At 43.9% G+C, this 21272-nt stretch overlaps 1 protein-coding gene and 1 pseudogene across 4 annotated transcripts in view; both read left to right on the forward strand.

Annotated features, from left to right (window-relative positions):
- Positions 1–7409, forward strand: part of LOC132514302 (uncharacterized) — a 53196-nt gene extending 45787 nt beyond the window's left edge. The window contains exons 1-4 of one of the 4 annotated variants that reach the window (XR_009538729.1): positions 2083–2916; positions 3722–3808; positions 4071–4205; positions 6945–7409. The gene's annotated coding sequence lies outside the window, so the exon portion shown is untranslated. Of the gene's footprint in view, positions 1–2082; positions 2917–3721; positions 3809–4070; positions 4206–4416; positions 4665–6944 lie in introns of those variants that run through there. The other 3 variants (XR_009538730.1, XR_009538727.1, XR_009538731.1) reach the window with 3 other exon arrangements.
- Positions 7410–15212: 7803 nt separating this feature from the next.
- On the forward strand, positions 15213–16838 carry LOC132514296 (malignant T-cell-amplified sequence 1-like; annotated as a pseudogene).
- Positions 16839–21272: the final 4434 nt, after the last annotated feature.

Consider the following 21272-nt stretch of genomic DNA (forward strand, 5'->3'; position numbering starts at 1 on the left):
AATCATCATAACAATCCAGGTTCTGAAATGTTGGAAGTTCTCTTTAAATATTTAATAATTGAAAAGTTTATAAATGAACGAACAGGGTGATTTATCTTATTTTTCTCCTGCATGAATCCTTTATGCTAATAATTCCTGAATCGCATTTTCCCTTTTGATCAGATGGTTGTTACAGTGTCACTCCCTTGCATGGGTGTGTGTGTGTGCACTCAGATGCACGTACACACAGTAATGTTGCAGCTAACACCATGGGTGTTTTAAAGGAATTTTTTTTATGTTTTCTTTCAAGTGGACCATTTTTAAAGATTTTTATACAATTTGTTACAATATTGTTACTGTTTTATGTTTTCGCTTTTTGGCTGCGAGGCATGTGAGATCTTAGCTCCCCGACCAGGGATCGAACCCACACTCCCTGCATTGCAAGGTGAAGTCTTAACCTCTGGAATGCGAGGAAAGTCCCCATGATGGGCTTTATAGGCCCTAGAATACCATTTCTCAACCCAATAGACTTCAATGGACCTCAGGGCTATAACGAATGTTTTGGCCAACAAAGAAAAAGAAATTGAACTGAAAAAGGTCCAGAACTCATCATGCAGCTTGTACACTCTCCCTAGCTAGCCTTCTTGGAGGTTTAATTGAAAAAATATACATTGTCTTTATGGTGATTTTTCTCCCGGAACATTTTTAGTACCATTTTTCTACATCAAAGAGTAAAGCTTTAAATGTAGACTTACCAATGGCTCTCTGAGGGATCTCCATTGTGTTTACATGATTTAGTATATGCACCCCTCAATGTTCTAATACATTCTTAAAGTAGAACTCTTTTTATGTCTGCAAAGATCTTTCACCTTCTCAGTCCTGAAGATATCTATCTGTTCTTCTTGGACAAAACAAACAAAGAAACCCTTGGCTACAAAATGCTATGTAGGGATTAAACCACCATCTGACTCTGAATTCTTGAGTTCTTCCTGTCCATGTACCCACGATTATTCACCTTTCTTTAAATATAATTAATGTATACATTTTTTAAAGTCATACGAGAAATAGCAAATGAACGTTAAGTAATAGAATTAATTGAAGCAGCAGAGGTTAATCACAAAGTATGTGTGTATTTATTCTTGAAGCCATTCAACCGGAATGCGGATACAGATATTTGGACCCTAATGTACGAGTTAATACACATCATACTCTGTTTCACATTTTCAGTTAACATTCATCGTTGTTTCCTGACTGATCCCAGTCTTTGTAATTATGATTATAATTTTATAAAGTCAGAAAGTGTCTAACTGATCAACAGTGACAGAGTATTAACAGAAAATGGATTCATTCTTACTTATCACAATATTTCATGATTTTGAATGACACATACCCACTCAGTAGCGCTTATGTATTTGCAAATCCTGATCTACTGAAGCAGGTTTGCTTCGTTTCTTCTTACTTGATACTGAATATTGCTTTCAGCACTTCTCAAAACCCTTCACCATCTACATCTTTATACTGTATATTTAATAATAAGACAATTGCTGAAGAACTTAATTATTGGCTCAATTGCATGCTAACACATTCTTTATAGACTATTTTCCCAGTATGAGTTTTCTGATGTGAATAGCAAGTGAAAGATTTTCCACATTGTCTTTAGAATTGGCATCTCCTCAGTGTGAGCACTTTCTTGTTCAGTCAGGAATGAGGAATCACTGAATAATGTCCTTCCTTCATTACACTGAGACTATTTTTTCAGTGTGAACCCTCTCATGTCTAATGACTCCATGACTAATGGCACTCTAGCATTCATTTCATCGGATTTCTTCTACAGCAGTGATTAGATGGTTTACCCCAAGAGGGCTCTCCTCGTAGTAAACCTTGGGATATCTTCTCTACTGTGTCAGGGATTCAGCCCACTCTGAGTTCTCTGTGTATTCTGAGGCTGGAGCTCCAACTGAAGGCTCTTCCACCATGATTACAGGGTCAGGGTTTCTCTCCACATAACTTTCTTGTGGTTTAAAAGGGATAATTTCTGGCTGAAGGCTCAATATACTTGATTACAGACACAGGGTTTCTACTCGGTATGAATTCTCTGGTGTTTATAAAAGTGGGAGTTCTGGGTAAAGGCTGCACCCCATGGATTCCAGACATACGGTGGCTCTCCTGTGAGTTTTCTAGTGCGTATAAGCGTGAGAGCTGCGTTTAATGGCTTTTCCACATTCATTGCATTTGTAGGCTTTCTCAGTGTGAATTCTCCCCCATGACTAAGGTTATGGCTTTGACTAAGTGTTTTCTCACATAAATGATATTCCTTGTGGTTTCTTTTCTGTGTGAATGTGCTTATGTTATTGAAGCGTTGGAGGGTCACTGAAAGCTCTTCCACAGTCATTCCGAACATAGGGCTTCTCTCCCGTGTGAGTTTATTGGTGTGAATAAAAGTCAGCTCTCTCGCTGCATTACCTTTATAAGGTTCGTCTTCTCCAGTGTGAGCTGTTGGTGTATAAATGCGAGGCTTCAGCTGAATTACTTCCCACATTCAGGACATTTGCAAGAGTCACTCCAGGGTGCACTCTCTCATGTTGTCTAAGGTTGGAGGGTGACTAAAAACCTTCCACATTCTGAGATCTGCATGGTTTCCCTCTAGTATAATTAGCTTATGTCAATTCAGTGATGAATAACGGCTGAAGTCTCTCCCATTCGGGCTGAAAGTGTAACACAAGTGGAGTTAAGGTTGTTGTATGTGACATGTCCTCATATTCATTGCATTCAGTGGGCTCTTCTCCAGCATGAAATCCCTGCTATTGACAAGGAAAGAGAGGCGTTAAAAATTGCTCACATAAAAATCATTCAGTCATTTCTCTACATGTGACTTCTAGGCGGCTTCCTCAGTGATGGTCTTCACTGAAAATCTCCACATGTTAGTTACATTCACAGGTAATGTTACTTGTCTGAATTCACACAGATTTTCTATCTGGTAAACCCTCACTGGTCATAGCTTTCTGATTAAGGTTTAGGTCTTCTTTATGTTTCAAACACTATATCCATGAGCTATGTTTAATCAATTACCTTTTCATTGAAGCCCAGGTTAGTGTTTGACATGTAATGTCAAAAGACATGGGACCTCAGATTGTTCCATCCTCCATTAAATTGATAGAAAATCTCCTGGCCACATGGCCAAGGACATGGAGGGCAGAGCTAGGGTTGAGTCTCTGATGTTACTGATTCCCACATGGGGAGGAACCAAGTGACTAAGGGCAAGGGCATCTGGGGTGGCGGTGGGTTCAACAGGGGTGCTAAAGGCCTGTAATTGGTGTTGGAGAACAAATGATGGTGCCTTTCACCAAGAATTTTTAAATAAGAATTTTGCGAGAGGTGTCCTTGCTGTGGAGACAGGACTCTCCAGGAGACCATGATAAGGGTTACCTGGGAATTAGTGTTAATTCTAGGAACTGAATATTAATAAACTAATAACTCTGAACAGTAAGTCGAATCAAAGTATAACACCCCATAACTTGTATTGTTTTCTGCAAAATGGGGATATTATATTCTCCCTACATGCCGAGTAGCCAATGCAGCCTTGTTCTTGACCATGGGAAGGAAAAGCGTTCCTTCTGTCTGTGCATGTCTGTGGGTAAGGTGGCAGGGGTCACTCCCAGGTGAGTGGTTGGGGATTGATGCCTGATGTATCTAACAATACTCTGAAAGGCTGGGTTCTCATGGCTGTTTTCTCTTTCCTCAGATTTATCTGCTTGATTTCCGGATTGTCCCTGCATAAGGATGCAGAGGAGGTCAGGTAGTGTCAGAGTTCCTGATAATGAAACAACAGGTGAGAAAAAAAATATTTTGATTCCTGTATTGATCCATCTTTTGCCAAATGGTCAGGTTTCTACTTTGGGTCCAGATCTTCTAAGTGCACCCAGGAAATATTAACACCAGTTATGTTCACCACCCTTTTAGGGATATGGCAGGTCAGGGACCAATGTAGAAACACTCTCTTTCCCAACATTTACTTTCACTTGCTCCAGCCTCCATTAAGGCTGTGACCTCACAGAAGACGGGAGAGATTTTTACCTTCTCTTTTTTGAAAGGTCATCCCTTGGGCTCAGTGGCCTCCTTCATCATGTTACTGGCTGCAGTGGACTTAGGAATGCGGTGAACACAGGGGATAGAGAATGACTCAGAACAGAAATCTCTATGTCAGTGGGGAGCAGGCGTTTCATCAGGTGAGTCCTGTGTTATAGGTGCTGGGGTGAATGGAGGCTTGGTGAGAGATAGCAATAAAGAATCAATTATTTTTCCTAATTTTAAAATGTTTAACTTTCTACAGACTACTCATAAACATTTTGATAGTTTTATAAAGATAAATGTAAGTTCCTTAGCAAAGTTATTCACATAACTCTCTTCCTTTGTGTTGTTAACCTTCATTCAAATTAGAAAGTTGAATGCAATGTCTGCAGATTCTTATTTTCTTAATTGTGACTGTGTATGGAGGAGAAGGGGCATAGTACATAGAACAAAGTGTAGAGCACTGGACAGCAAATGATAGTCTGGGGAGCTCCAAGACCTCACTCCCACACAGATACATCAGTAAAACAACCAGGATCTGCCTGAATGAGCTGGGATTCTAGCCCAGGGAACCCCAGAGGTGGGAACAATGGGCTTTCTGCTCCCACCATTCCCAGCCCTGATAAGTGTTCCTGTTAGACCCGGGGATGTGTGTGTGTGTGTGTGTGTGTGTGTGCTTGTGTGTGTGCGTGTGTGTGTTTGTTTCTTCTTCCTGACACCCCTGGACTTGCCGAGTGTGCATCACTGTTTCATGAAAACTATGCTCATGTGGTGCTAAAGGTATAAGACCCTCTCAGTCTTGTATCTTCCTGTGTTGGATACATAAAATTTATGTAATAGGTCCAGCTGCAAATGTTCAGTTTTCTCCTTGGCTCCTACCTGCAATGGCATGGGGATGTCTTCTTTGGGAAAGCAGCTCTAGACTCATGGAGAGAAGAGCTGCACAGGTGTAGGGTGGGCAGAGATAATTGGAGCAACCAAGTGAATTGCTAAGGTCTCCTGATAAGGAGGTAAGAGGCTGGGCACTAAGGGAAACCAAGTCTTCTGAGTCAGGCTTCTGACTGCAGAATTCTCCACATTAGCGTGAGGAGCGCATCTCCTTCGCGGCAGCCTCCTGCCCAAATCTTCCCAGCCCCGCCCGCTGCTGGGGTCGCGTCGTGCAGGCCGAGCCTAACCGACAGGGAGCTCCTAGGCGGACGGCCCGAGACGATCTCGAGCGTTTGGGCGGTCGGAGCTGATCCCTCGCCGGCCAGCGATCAGAATCCATCACGCTGACGTACGAGCCCCTTGTCGGGAGCCACCTGGCGGCCGCTTTTATATTGTCCCTTCCCTCCTGAGCTTTGGCGACCTTCGCGAGGGATGTGACTCGCCCGCCAGGCGCAGGCCAGAGTTCCGGGAGGCCGGCGACGCAGGCGGCGACCATCCCGGGGGTGCGGAGTGGTGGGCGCGTCCTGTCTTACAGAGATTGAATGTGGAGAGGAGTGTGCTGTGGGGCCGACACTGAGCTCCCTCAGAACTTTGCGGGGAGGTCTGCGCCGGTCGACCAGCACTCCCTGATGCCCCTTGGCCCGCGGGGACCTCCTACTCTTCTACGCGCAACCAGGAGAGGATGTCCGTGCCCGACGTCGTACTCCGTGTGGAACGATCCGTCGCTGCGTCCTCGCCGCCTTGGGGGCCCGGGCACAGCCTTGTGCTGTCGAGGCGGTGGAGCTGCTCAACGCGTCCACTTCACTTTCTCCGGGCCCCAGGAGAGCCGGTCACGGGGGCGGTTCTTGCAACGAGGAAGGGGCACGGGATGCGTGTCAACAGACGGGAGCCACCCGCCAGATTGAACCGACGTCTACGCAGGGACCTCCCGTCCCCACTCCTTGGTCGCCTCGCCAGCGTGGCGCTTGCCTTTCCAACCTGTTCAGGTACCCTCACCGCCGACTGTCGAGGGCAAGCGTGTAGGGCGCTCATGGAGGGGCGGCAGGTCCTCCTAGGCTTCGGTGGTCGGAAGTCGTAATCACTTCTATTTGGGAAACAGGGACTGCCCGGGGCATCCGTGATGCTCGTGAGGAGACACGAGCCTGGCCGCGGTCCTCGGTGGGCATTGTTGTCGGGAGCTTCTCTGAAGAAGCTCTGCAGACAGTGAACGGCCTACAGACGCGCGGGCAGAGGGGAGGACCCCCCAGGGCAACAAATGGGACCGATGGTGTCCTGGGTCGAGAACGGGTGTCATCGGTGTGGCGGTGCGCCTTCGCCCGTGTGCGATCTGGATACTTCCTGTTGAGGTTCACACCAGTTGCACGTCACTTGGCGTCTGCAGCGGCAAGGTCGACCAGATGGCCAGATTTCGGTATTGGGGCAAGAAAAAAATTCAATGAATTGAAGCTCTTTTTGTTGTGACATTCACTACAATGTGAACATTAGTAAAATAAGAAATACTAAGATTTACAGTAAATTCACATTACTGTAATAATTACTATCGTTTGCAGTGTTTTTTCACAAAATGTTTATCTATGAACTTTAAAATATATTTAGTACAATTTTTTGTGATACAAGTCTGCTAATGAGAAAAATGGAATTCTTTGGCAAGGGGGATGCCATTTAGCTTATTACAGGTTCCTATCATCAAAATTTCAGTTGTTAATGCTGACTTATAAGGAGATTTTGCCTGGTTTACATATTTCATATTTGAAAATTCTTTTCACACAAATATGTACTACCAAATACTGAAGTTCAGGAATGTGTGATTTTAATTGAACATATTCATTTCTTGGAAGGAATTTATAAAATTTATTTGATTCTTCTATTGATATTTGCCTTTTAGTATGTCATTATATTGTACATTAGTCATTTTCAATTCTGTTTGCAGTTAATTTTAAAAACATTGATTCAAGTTTCTCTATCCACAGAGTATCTGATTGCTTGAAGATGATGAAGGAGGGTTTTGGGATGCAGAATTTTCTAAATCCACCTGGAAGCCTGGGAAACTCTCCCTCCAGCCACAAGGCCCTGCCCCACACCCTGCAGCAACCAATCTGGAAAACCAGACTCCAACCTCTGCAGCAATAGGCCCGAAGGGTCAGGACTTGGTCAGTGACTCACAGCTTCGAAATTTTCAGTCCTTTCCATGTAGAACCAAATGTGGGTAAGGCCAAATATGTTCCCCTAAGTAATCACGTAAGACGCCCCTCTTCCTATCAGCTTCTCTCAAGCCTCCCTGCATCACAAGCTCTCGGGAGGACATGGCTTCCTTTCTTTGCCTCCAGAAAGTGTCCCCACTCTTATATGTGCCCTGAGTCTCAGCCTGATGTGAGTGGTGGTGGTTGATTCCCATGCTCTATAGACAAGTTCTGAGTAAATAGTGCTTGTTCTCATTTGGGGGTGTGTGTGTGTGTGTGTGTGTCTTTTTTTATATCTACAGAGCTTAGGATGGCAGGAAGCAAATAAAACTCATGATAATGTTTCCCATGTTATTTTAAAAATCACATTTATTAATCACCATTTTTTAAGTTGAGACATAATTCACATACCATAAAATTCACCCTTTGAAAAGTGTAGAATTAAGTGATTTATAATCTATTCACAAAATTGTGCAACCATCGGCACTAATACCAGAACATTTAATCACCTCAAAAAGAAACCCCATCCCCATTAGTCTCTTCTATTCCACCTATGCTCAGGCCGTGGCCACCACAAATGTGCTTTCTGTCTCCACGGATATGCCTATTCTCAATATTTCATGTGACTGGAATCATACAATATGTGCCCTTTATGTCTGGCTTCTTATACTGAATATCATGCTTTTGAGGCTCATGCTTTAGAATGTATCAGTAATGTACTCCTTCGTTTGGCCTAAGAATTTTTCTTTTTAAGCCATAAGATTTTACGTACATTCACATGCCACCAGGGTTTTTGGAGGTTTTTATTTTTTTGTAAAATATATATTTTCAATTTTAACCATTTAAAGTCTACAGTTGACTAACATTAAGTACTGCTTCCCTGCCTGGCCCCAACATACCCCCACTACCTGGAGCTTCCAGTAGGCCCAGAGGACACAAGCCCAGCCATGCTGCCCTTCCTTGGAAACACCAACGTCATCCATCATGACCATGATCCCACTATTAGTGTCCCTCATTGTAGCAAAAAGAACCCCGGACATAGATAGACTCTAGTGAAGAGGGCAGCTGCCACCAGGCAAGTTCTTGTGCTTGGGACAAGGAAGCAGTGCCCTGGGACCTGCAGTCACCCTGGGGTCACATGAGGTACAGTGCTGGTCTCCTGAGGGCATATTCTGTTGAGGTCCCTGCCAGGCCCCTATGGAGGAGAACCAGTGAACACTTAGGGACATCTCTTGTCATTCTTTTCTTCCTTCCTTCCTTTCTTTCTCTTTTCCTCTTTCCACCCGGAAGAGGTAAATATTGACAAGAAAAAAGTAAATGACTTTCTAGACCGTCCATATTTCAGGGCTGCCTCATGGACCTGTCCTTATTTTCTCAATAAAAACCCTTTAAGGAACTAAGATGTGCTACATGTTCCATGCACGCTCACCTGTGTGCCTGCCCCGCACAGTCCTCCATCTTCCCTTCCCTCTTCCAACACTTCACTCCACTGTGGGGGTTTATTCAAGGGCAAAGATTGCTGTGAGTTCCAGCATAGTGTCTGCCTCACCCCCTTCATGACTGTCTTGCTGACACAATAGCCTGTGTTCTGGTTGCTCGGGAACCCTCGTCTGTCCTCTGCTCAGGGACACTGCTCATCGTTAGCAACACCCAACTGTATTCCCCACTGTTCAGGCCCTGGGAAATTGGCTGTTCTGACCTGGGATAGCTTTAAATATAAGAAATTGCTACCTTCCACCTCTGGTGTCAGAAGACTGGATGTGTGGCCCAAGGCTCTCGGAGGTGTTTTGCATCCTCCCAGAATCTCCTCTCACCTCCCTAAGAAACTCTACTACAAGGACACCTCCAACCAACACCCTCCATTAGGTGCTGAGCTGTCAATATTTCCAGCCCAGAAAGACCACAGCCTGTGCTTTGCAACAGGGAAAACCCTCCCCTCTACCTCCAGTCCATCCAAGTGTCCCCACCGTTCCTCAGCTTGCACAGCCCACAGACGGTTTCTGAGTCTGTACCGCAGGTAAAGTCCCATAGGTGTCAGGTCCTGAGTCTCTTCCAGCTACCATGTTCCACCGAAACCTACATGACGAGTCCACGGTCCTCTGGGAGTGCAGGGGCCCCTCCCATGTGCCTCTTCTGGCACTGTTGCTGGATCTCCTTCCTCCTTAAACCAGGGCAAGAAGCTTGGTTTCTCTGGGCCTGTGAGTGGGGAAGGGTAGGAGGAGACGAGCGGCCTAGAGTCCAGTCTATTCTGCATCCTGTGGGCCCATGACTCTGGTGGGTGGAAGCAGAGGGGTTAATGGGACAGCGAGGCTCTTGGCCTGCTTAGTGGCTCGGGATTTAGGGCACATTCAAGTGGAGGCTGAACCTAGTGGAGAATGTTGGTCAACAAACAATTTCTGCATGTGTAGGAACTGAACCAGTTCACCAAACTCTCTTAAAACTAATAAACACTCTTACTTCTGGCAACAGGGGAAGGGCAGACGATGTTCCAGGAAACTCCTCTTTAACCTCCTGGGAACATTCTGACAGGGTGTTTGAATATACAACAAATGTCTGCTTTGGCTAAGAAGACATTGGGTGATTTGAAGGTACATTCTGGTAATGTAGAAAACTACAGTACTTCAAAATTAAAATCCTATTTTATGATTTAGAATCTACTGTACTTAGATGACTGACTGATAAATTGTTTAATGAAGGCATTGGTAAAAATAAAAGCTGAGAGCTACAGAGTATTTTTTGTTTGTTTTTGGGTTTTTTTTGCATTACCTGGGCCTCTCACTTTTGGGGCCTCTCCGGTTGCGGAGCACAGGATACGGAGGCGCAGGCTTAGCGGCCATGGCTCACGGGCCCAGCCGCTCTGCGGCATGTGGGATCTTCCGGACCGGAGCACAAACCCGTATCCCCTGCATCGGCAGGCAGACTCTCAACCACTGCGTCCCCAGGGAAGCATGAGAGCTAAAGAGTTTTAACATTACTTTCTATTTTCATAAATTTTACATTATAGTCTAAAACTGTGGCATGCTTACCTATTTGTCCATCTATCTCTCCTTCTCCCTCTCTCCGTAGTGTTAAGATGTTCGTCACTATTTGGTAGGTGCCAATTCTTCTGCAACACGCACACTTCATTGTGTAGGAGAAGTGGTAACGTTTGTTCACAGGAGTGTAAGTGAGGAGGTGATGCGCGGGTGGGCTGGGCCACTGCAATGTGGTGAAAGAAGGACAGGCATTGTCCACGGGGGCTGGCCCCTGGACCCTAGGCTCCTGCTTTTATCCAGACATCTGGGGCACCCTGATTCACTCTTGACCCAGTAAACAAGGAGCCTAGAATATCTCTGTGAGCAGCCCTGGCCAGGAGCCCTTCACATACTTCTCTCCATTTACATCGTGGACATGGAGTTCTCTCAAAGATCTTCAAAGTTCTCAGTTCTTCTGATTTCTATAGTCTTTGCTTTTCTTCTTGCCAAGGATGTCACTAACTAAATTAGCCTATGTATGATTAATATGAACATATAGTGTTGATATATTAAAATAATATTAGTATATCATATTTAACATTTTATTTACATTATATGTACATTTACTTATATAGTACTATTTTATTATAATAAATTAAATTAATAAATATAAATAAGCTATTAATATGAATATATATTACACCTGTGACTCAGGATTTGCCTCCTGGGTGCTCAGCTCTACCCACTGAGCCAGACTGTTTGCCTGAAAAAATGAAGACTTCAGGGCAAAGTGAAATGTGAGGGGGAGGTGGGCAGAGAAGACCCAACCTGTAGTCACAGTGAAGAATGAGGTGTGTTCTCAAGACCAGCTTGAAGCGCACATTCTTAGTGAGGGGAGTGGATGCAAACACTGTCGCCCGCCCCCTGCGCCCCATCTGGAGTGGAGATGGGAGGAAGCCTCCTCCAGGTATTTCTTCACCGGCTCCTCCCACCGGACCCCCTCTCCTCCCCAGTCTCTGCTGTGACATTTGTTTTTTGACACCTGGAGGTGAATTTAACCCTCCCCCACTGTTCTCCTCCCTCCTGTCTCTCTTTTCTTTCCCTTCATTGAGGCTCTCAGGCCTGCTATCAGGTTGGCTGGGGGCCACAGCCAGTCGTAGGCGCCTTCCCTGCAGCCAGTGAGCTGGCCTTGCCCAATCTTCCTCCTTTTAGAGCTGTGATAACTGGGTACCTGCTGTCACTGGAGACTTTCCCTGCTGTTATTCTCCCCTCGCCAGGTGGTCGGATGTGCAGGACAACTAAAGGCGACTCTGACTTTCCCCGGGTGTGCATGGTCGCACCTATTGTAGTTTGCTAAGGCTAGCCACCTAAGCACAGGCTGTGCGTTGTTTTAAGATATAGCCCAAAAATAAAATAAGAAAAAAACTCCCCTGATAAAATTGGCGTGACTAAATATATTCAGAACTTCATTGAGCCTATTCTTATACACTCAATTTACTACAGCTTTAGAGGTTTCTAATTTCTACTCAGATTTGCAAAGATTGGTTGCTGGGAAATTTATTAGCTGTCATTGTATTCCAGATGGCAGACTAAACAGGGACTAAAGGTAGAAACACCTGCAAAATACCTAATATGTTCCAAATTGTCCGACTACTTTTAAAATGTTATTGATTAACCATCCAGACAAATGAGAAATGCCAGAGAAAAGTCAAATAGAGACATGTATTCATTCAGCCAAAAAGATGAACGAAGTGAGAGGTGAGGTGAGGAAGCTGGCCCAGTGTGGGCGGTGGGACCAGGCAGCTGTGGCGGCAGCTCTACCACGTCCTTCACGGGGCTGCTCTCTCAGCCCCCCAGACGGGCAGCTTTTCTTGGTAAACTCAGTGTAAGGATATCAGCCATTCATCAGGCACTTCTTTGGCTTCACACATGAGCAGGACCCTTGTAGCTGCAAGGTTTACAAATTAGAGCCTCTGCAGTGGCTAGTCTGTGTTCTGTGCTCTCCTCAACTGAGGCTGCTTCTGGTGTCTATCACAGAACCTATAACACGTCCTGAGTGTCCAGGCTTACAGCGGTGCTGCTTGAGACTGGGCTGTGACATTTCCGTGTCTGGCATGTAGCAGGCGTTGAATGAATATTTATTGGGGACAAGGAGGCTAAACTGCACAAGCATCTACTCCTAAGCTGCTTCACACAGCTTGTGACTGCAGCTGAGCTCCAGAGACCTCACTGCCTGTGGTGGGGCTAAAGCTCTCACAGCTTGTTTCATCTGCATGTTGCTTTCCCCCTGATAATATGATCCTTTTAGCTTCTCCTCCTAGAGTTTTGCAGAGACCGAGTGAGAAAGACCAAAGTTGTTCCAGTCTTGTGTCAGGCTTTTAAAGCTCAACTACACTGAAAGCTCATGAGAGGTACAGTATCACGTGGGGGTGACTTTCAACAAGAGTTGTCACAGTGGCACTAACCTCAACAAGTCTATTCACTTTTTGTATAGAGGTTTTAGTCCAATACTCTGCTCAAAAAGTTCAGAAGGCACATTTTGTGATATTTAAGCCCTTTGCTCTTGCTCTAGGGAAAGATTTCTCAACCTGGGGATTAACGACATTCTGAGCTGGATAACTTTTCGCTGTGGGAGCTGTCCCGTGAGCTCTGTGATGTTCAGCAGCAGCCCTGGCCTCTACCCACTAGCATCTCCTCAGGCGTGACAACCCAGAATGTCTCCGGTTACATCCACTAGTCCTCTGGGGATAGGGGATTGAGGAAAAATTCCTCCAGCTGAAAATTTTTTCTCAAGTGGCACCAGTAGATTGCAAGGAGAACCAAAACGACAACAACAAAAGACTCACCAAGACTTGCCCAGTGATGGAATTATGACAAACTAAAGAATAGGCTTTCCTTGTGTAGTATCTTCAGGCTATGTTTGGATACTTCTGTGCAGAGCTGACTCGAAGTCCTCCATCCCTTAGTGGTATTTGGCCCAAGGCCCCAATGTCTTTACCTGAAGTGTGTTTAATGTCAGTTTGTTTAATATATTCCCCCAGATGTGCCCCTCTGTGTGCCTGCATCAGCAGCGTGTATCTACTCAGATTACACAATGTGAGAAAATAGGATCCTCATTATTTCAATAGCCTCCAGGGTAACAACGCACAATGAACCTAAACTAATCTTACTGATAATAGTGAGACTTTGCTACCAGAATATGTAGTAAATATTAGGAAACAATCTATTTTACAGTAATAATTCAAAATGAAGTTAAAGAAATTTAATCATCATGACTGTTTACCACCAGAATCAGGTAGTGTAGCATGTTAGGTGGTGCAGCAGGGTGAAGATGACAAGACAAATATCTCTAACGTGTTCCCCACTTACTCATCTCTAATATATGGGGCACCAGTCAGGGTGCACACAGATGTGCCACCCACACCTCTGGCCCAGAAAACACTCACTGCCCAGCTGCTGGAGTGCCATCAACAGGCAACTTCCAGCCAAGATCCCCTCAGGCAGCCTCACCCATGCATGGGACCCTCTCAGGGCTGCCACACCCAATGGTCAAGTGCAGAGGGGCACTTACAACACCTGTGATGGCCACATATGCTTCAGAGGCCCCATGGGCTGAGCCAAGGCTTCCTCGGGGCCGGACACCTGCTCAACTATGCCATCTGGCCAATCCTGCTCCCTCTCTGCCCTGTCACAGAGGTTGACACCTAAGTTGCACTCTGCTTGCCAAAATCCATGTTAACATTCCCTTCCAGAGAAACTGACTTGTGACGGAGGGAAAGCAGTGATGAGGAGGAATTGGGAGCTAGACTGCTCCACAGTTGGAAGTAGCAAGGACCCCTCCACGGGCTAGGTGGGGCACCCATAGTGTCTGGAATAGGCGATGGTCAGGTGTGCAAACTCTCACAGGTGACAGGGTAGTAATTGCTAGTCACCATCGAAACAAGAAGAGGAGCTTCCGGGTAGAAAGAAAACAGAAAAAGCTGAACCCCCCACTCAGACCCAGGATTTTGACAAAGATATTTTCACATATTGAGGTATGGGGACGTCGTCTGGCTTATACAGGAGTTAACTTGAGTGTTATGCATACTAGAATAGCCTGCGTGTGGCCTATCAAACATACATTGTGCTTCTGCTTTAATTATTAAAGAAAAGAGTGCATTGACCAGAAGTAAAGAATGTCCATGTTAAAAATAAAGATGAAATGCCTCCCTTCCTGGGACGCCAATGCTGAAGCTCCTTCAATAATAAGCCTCATTTCCCAAGTGCCAAGGCCATGCTGACTCTCTGTGTATGAGCTGATCTGTTTTTTGTTTGTTTGTTTTGTTTTTGTTTTTTCCCTGAAACCTTAAAGGAAAGTATCCCTGACTTGTTTAATGTTCTTTGTTCTGACAATATATAAAAGTTTGCTGAAAACCATGCTTACCTGAGACAGGTCATCAGAGCTATCTTAGGGGTTGTCTTCCAGGCTATAGTCCACAGTTTGGCTCAAATCAGATGCTTTTCTATTCCTATTATAGATTGTTTATTGATTATTTTCATCAACAATTTATTAGTTAAAGTAGCCAGGCTCCAAGTCCCAGACGAGGTTAGTCAGCCACTCACCAGAGGTCTGCTAGTCCGTGGGACGTTAGCGCCGTGAGAGGGACCCTAACTTGGTAGTGGAATTCAGGAGGATGCCCCTGAGCGTTGAAGCCCACACTCTTCTGATCCCTGTGAGCCTGCAGAAATGGCCAACCGTCCCTGTGTAGACCAGGCGCCGCCCCTCCATCCTGTTCTTGCAATGAGAATGAGTGCTTCGTCCCTTCTTACTGCTCAACTTCCACCCTTTCAGCTACCAGCCCTAGGGAGAAAGTGGTAACCCCAAAGAACACCCCAAATTGCCTCAGTGCTCATATGAATAGTCGGAGGAAGTAGTTGAAGGAGCAGAAGGAGTGAGATTTCCCCAGAGCTGGAAAATTGCGTCCCGATGCGTCACCTGTGAGTAACGACCCCAGCTGCCACCATCCCTTTTGCCTTCCAGGTGTAGGGGGTCTGCGGGATCCTTGCTAAGTCTATTTTTCGTCATTCCCGGCCCTTCCCTATCATCACCCCTTCACCTTGAAACATGTTCAAGATATTTGATTAAAAAGAAAATGTGTTCAGCTACATCCAGTGGAAAACCTGCTATTACGGGTATTAAGAACAAGTAGAACCATTCCCAGGCATTGAACCATGGCTTCATCCAATCGTGCCTAAGAAGGAACCAGTTAAAAGAGTGGAATGCTATGAACAGAAAGAAATCTTTACAGTGACTGGAGAGTTATTCTATTTAGAAAAAGAGAGGGTCTTTTTATCCAACCCCAAGGTTATTCCACACAGAAAGAGATAAAGGGGGGGTGGGGGGAGCGGGGGGAAAAAAAAAGAAAGAGATAAAAAAAGACCCCTTTTCCACACCAACAGGTGGATAAAGGAGCCATCAAATTTGTACTCAAAGGAGTTGATATCACGTGTCTACGCTTAGCTTCTCGAGGAGCTAAGCTTTGCTCCGCTGCAGCAGATAGGATTGTTGCAATCGAGGCAGAAGGAAAACAGCTTGCTCTGGGTGCTGCAGTCGTGAAGATGTCTGCAGATGATGCTGAGAAAGTCAACACAGCAACTGGCATTGAAACATGTATTATATAAAAGGTGGGCTGTGGCACGTAAAAGCATATAAGTAAGTCTCAGATGGAATGCACTTGGGCTCCACATGGATGTGGTGCAATATCTGTGTTTGTGTGTGTGTGTGACAGCATGACTACAACGTCCCTGTGATTATGCTGAATAAATTCTACACATGCAGAAAAGAGAACCCAACAAATAAACAACTGTTGCCGCCTTGCTCGGAAAGAGTGCAGACCAGCTGCCCCTGTGTCCTCTCCTGGCCATCAGGCTATAACTCTCCCAAAAGAGCTTCATGACCCAGCCAGTGTGCTGGTGGGACTGCGAGAAGACAAATGGGACTGAATTCTCAGTGTGTCACCTGAGATGCCCTCATGTGAGCGTCTGGACAGGACCGAGCATGGAAGAGTCAAGTGTAGGGGCACTGAACTGGCTGGAGGGTTTTCCTCTCGACATCCCTGCAGAGTCAGAGCCGTCTCAGCCTTTCATGGTGGAGAAGGGAGACGATGAGACGCCTCAGCCCCTACACATGGACAAGCAGCTCCCGGCTCTTGCGGACTTCCAAAGCCTCATGCTTAGAACTGACTTGTAATAACTTTGTTTTTGTCATTAATGTACTAGATATTTTTAGTAGCATTAATCTGAAAACGGGTTATTACCACCGATGTCAGTAATGGAATTAGCTGCGCTAGAGATAACCTACAGTTTAACCTAAAGTTTACAATGAAGTTTTCGCCTCAAAGTTTTAAGGAATTCAAGACGAGACTAGAATAAGACAAGACACCACAGAAACTGCTTGGTGACTGGGCTTTATATTCACTTTAAAGAAAATTATCTCTAAAAACTTAGAAACGTTTAATTATGCATATTGTTATTAGCATGAAGGTGAGAGATAGAAATGAAATATGAACCTAGATATGCTTATAGCAGTGTTATGTGGTTCTGTGGAAAGCTTTCTGCAGTGTTCTCAAATAGCAGTGGAAAACCCCAAAGCAGGAAATCGTGACACCTCAAAATCATGCTGTTACCCGACAAAAGCAAGCTGCAAGTCAACACACAGTATTTAAGACAAGTAAAAATGAAACTTTATTATCTGTGAGTAAATAAAAGTATATTTGAAAAAAATTTTTTTAAGTTGTCAGAATATATACAAATGAACCATGGATACCTTGATACGTGTGAACGAGAAATTGTACTTTTACTCTGAAGTATTCAGGGTTTTTTTTGTGTGTACTTGGAACTCAGGATGAACTTGAACAAGAGTGTACACTGTTTGTATTTTAAAACACGCGCACACATGCACAATTTTACATGTGATAACAGAAATATCTTGTCATACAGCCTAGAGTCAAGTCAAATAGTAAGTTACGTGGAAGAGAATGGGTTTTTATTTAAGGATTAGAGACAGAACACACTCGAAGCACAAATAATAAAACCCTCACTGCACAGTAGTCACTAGAACATTCCTTGAGCACTCGCTGGGTTTAAGCCAGCTTGGAAATCAGTTATTTGTCTAAACTAAGTGAGAATTTATGCCTGGTTCCTAGAAAGCATATGTTTTAATTAACTTGGCTGCCAGTATTTCTCCAGGGAAGAAAATATACATTTTATTTTCAAAAGTCCTCTGGGCCTGTTCTATCATGGATTGGTCCATTAAAAACAAAACACCCAAATCAATATTTTAAAATACTATTTTTGCTTACCTGAAATCTTCCTCCTTTTTAGAGCTTTTTCTTTTCTGTCATCTGTTCAACACAGTGTAAAGTAAATACAGTCGAGTCCACAGCAGGGGCCGCTACTCAGGGGGCTCGGGGCTTCGGACATCACTAGGAGTTGAAATGGCAAAGAGCATGTATGATGCAGAACCCTAAAGGCATTTTGGTACTGGATAATCTACATCTACAGAAAGCACATGATAGCCTGATACTGTTTCCTACATCTGCCACAATTTAAAATAATTTTCTAATGTTTTATTTTCTGTAACCTGAGATTGGGAATGTTGGGGAGAGGGTATAAATATAACTATTTATGTAACTCATTCTAAATAGAGTATAATTAGAAAGTATAATTAGACTTGAGTCTAATTCCCCTTCATATCCTAGTTTCTGTGGCTCTCAGTAGATAAGGCTCAGGTTCCAGTCCCAGCTCATTTCTACAGGCTGGACAGTAGGTGGCACCATCAGCCAGTTTAAAAAACAGTTCACTGGTTTGGTTTGTTGTTAACCAGTTTACCACACTTGAGCAGGAACCTAAATAGTTTTGTGCATAAGTGCATTAAGTCCTGGCCATTGTCACGGGAGAATAATCCTAGAAGAGCACAAAGCCATTTAAATAGATCTGTATGAAGTATTTACAAATAACCACAGGAAGAGACTTTGCCTCTCTGTAGATCGAGATTATCCAATAATTAAATGCGTTTAGGGTTTGTGTCATAAATACTCTTTGCCACTTTAATTTCCGGTAATGAGAAAAGTCTGCCTGTGACCATCCCTAAACTAGTTTGTCCTTTGACCCTGGCCAGACACATAGACTTTATATATTTAGGTTTTCTTGTCTGGGGGAACAAAAAAACTTGACCTAGCTGCTCACAAGTGGAAAACAAAGTATTAGACCTTAAAATGTTCCAGTAGAGTGCAGATCAAACACTCCCGATTCTAGATACTTCATAGAATGTTTTTAAACCTTTTCAGCCACCACTCGCTCTTGACTCAGAAAGCTTACTTTACTAGGTACTGTTCACAATGGAAATGTGTTGAAATCACTGCAGCTATGTTCTACTCCAGTGCACAAGGATCTCTACAGACTAGGAACAGTGTTAAATATTCTGAAAGGGTAAATCCAGGGCATTTAATTTTATTTGAATAAAAACCTGTGCACAAACACATTTTATACATGACTTCAGGGAGGCCACAGGCTCCCTGGGCTCCCTAAGCCCCTCAGATTAAGATCTCCTGACCTGGGAGTGAAAGAAAACAAACACACCCCTACCACCTTCCCCATTCAGACCTCTGGTCCAACCCCAGCCACACCCGTGGGAAGGCAGGTCGACACTCAGCACACATACTGTCCCAGCTGCAAGGCGGTCAGACGTGTTATATGAAACAGATCCGCCACAGAGCACCTCTGCTTCCTACATCCTCCTGGCCCAGAAGGAGATTTAGAAAAAGCACAGAGGAGAACATCAACTCAGCAGAGCAGTCTCGAAGCACAAGGGAGCGCAGAAACAGGAAGCACAAATAAGCCCAGGGAATGACTGACTTCTGACGTTTTTTTGATAACAGATCTGAGTGAAGTTTTCCTCTCCCTGCTGATGGCATCTCTGTATCTGCAGGCACTTTCTCTTTGCCTCGCAGTGAAATGCAACTGCTTGTCAGAAGGCCGATCTCTTCTGTCATCCAGAGGTCGCCTTCTCGGGGCTGTCATCCCTGTAACCCTGGACTGTATGCTGATTGTTCCATTGGTTGTTAACACTTCTATAAACGGAGATCTAACTGCCAAGAGTTCAAAATCCCAGTGGTCTGTCACGTCCCACCACCAATTCACTCCCCAGAGTCATCTCTGAAGTGGGTAAAAATGCCACAAACTCAAGACTGAAGATACTACTGTGGGAACATGAAATACATTTAGAACCTTAGAAAGTCTAAATGTAAAGGTACTTGTTTTCCTTTAAAGTCTGATAAGAAAATGACCCTCTTGCTTATCTTGTCTAAAGAATAAAGATGGACAGGTACTTATCTGAAGATAAGCTACAAAATTTGAGACTGAAGAATGGAATTAAAAGAGAATTGTCTCATGCAGAATAACTACTCGGGTTTGAGAATTTGAGAGCAAAAAGAAAAGGATTCAAGAAAAGGTCTTATTATTAGAGCTGAGACCATATGCGATTTAGTCAAATTTCTTTTTCTGAAGACCAGATGGCCTTGTACAGACTTGTACAGACACAAGGCTGCAACTTTCTTCTCTACTGATCTACAGAGGGGTCCACAGCCACCACTCCAGACCACCGCATTGTGCAGCACTCAAGATGCGCAGGACTCTCTCCTGTGTATCCCTGGGAGTGACTCCAAAATGATCCATCCACTGGGCCTAGCTCTACATGCTTTTAAACACCCTTTAAACCTCTGAAGAGAGCTCTCCTCTCTTCCACATGAAATATCCCCTCACATCTCCTCACTGTTAACATGGCTGCTGGTTTTACAATCAGGCTTAAGATATGGTCTCCTGACTAATGTTTCTTATTATAATAAAGTCAACGGTTTTATACAATATCTTACTGGCATTATTAATATGTCAGATGCAGAGAAAGAATTCAAGTATTAAGGCAAATAATTGTCCTCCTAGCCTTATGAATTATCTAAATATTGTTTCAACTGATAATGAATGTACAGAGCCTTTTCATAGGGAAAAATGGGGAAAAAGGTAAGAAAATTAGATCAAGCTTAACTCCTAAAATTAGCAGCGGTAGATGTTCTTTGAAAGGAAGAACACAAAGGATTATGAATCAGAAAACTGCTTCCAAAGTGAAAGAAAAGAAGCAAAAGCCACCAGAAAATTCTCATGAGTAGACATTTTAGGGAAGCCAGATAATCTTTCTGGAAAAACAAATTGGACTTTCATTCAGTTGGTAGAAATCGTGCTATAACTTTTAATCTTTAGAGATTTAAAAAGAATTTAATGTCCACATTTATGAGAAGTTGATAATATGTGTAGAAGGTTCAAGAACCTATAAATATTAAATACTTTATGTTGTATTCTGCCACCCGCCCTTGCCCAGGACCCCTGTCTTCAAAGTCAGCCACTGTGGTTGATTTTCCAGGTATCATTCCAGAGTGTCATTTTATGGGTATACAAGAAAATGTGAATATATATTTTCCTTCACTCCACATTTTAATACATAAGTAGTTGTATAATGTTTCATTACATCTTCCTTATATTCAGTTGAAAAATATCTGGGGAAAAAAACTTCTATCAGGACGTTGTTTCCTACAAAGCAGTCCACTGAGTGGATGATGTACTATAATGCATGTTGCCAGTCCATATTGGGATAAACACTAATAGTCAACCATCTTTTGACATTACAAACAATGCTGCAATGCATAACTTTGGTCTATGTTATTCTACTGCTAAAATCTGTATAGGATAGTTTCTAAAGGATTTGTAGCCTAAAGTATTTCTAACTGAAATAACATTTGATAAGATGTTACCAGTAAGATAGCAGGTACTGAGTTTTTCTGAGGAACCTAGAAGTGGTCATTTCTCTGTATTTTATTATAAATTCAACCTCTCCTCTACCAGATTTCTCCCCGATCTGTATTTGAAAACATTTTCCAACCTCTTCTACCCTTGTGACTTCTCTATAATCTGTTCCTCTTCTTAGCAGTGTCATTCATTCTCATGCCCACCACAGCCTGACATGGTTTCTAACTGCTGTCTGCTCGTCTCTCTTTGTCCATCATTGCTCAACCCACTCCACTGGAGAAACACTCAACATGGTCAGACATCTTGTTGAGTATGAAAAAATGGATCA

Source organism: Lagenorhynchus albirostris, unplaced genomic scaffold (assembly GCF_949774975.1).
Source record: "Lagenorhynchus albirostris unplaced genomic scaffold, mLagAlb1.1 scaffold_137, whole genome shotgun sequence".
Taxonomy (NCBI): Eukaryota; Metazoa; Chordata; class Mammalia; order Artiodactyla; family Delphinidae; genus Lagenorhynchus; species Lagenorhynchus albirostris.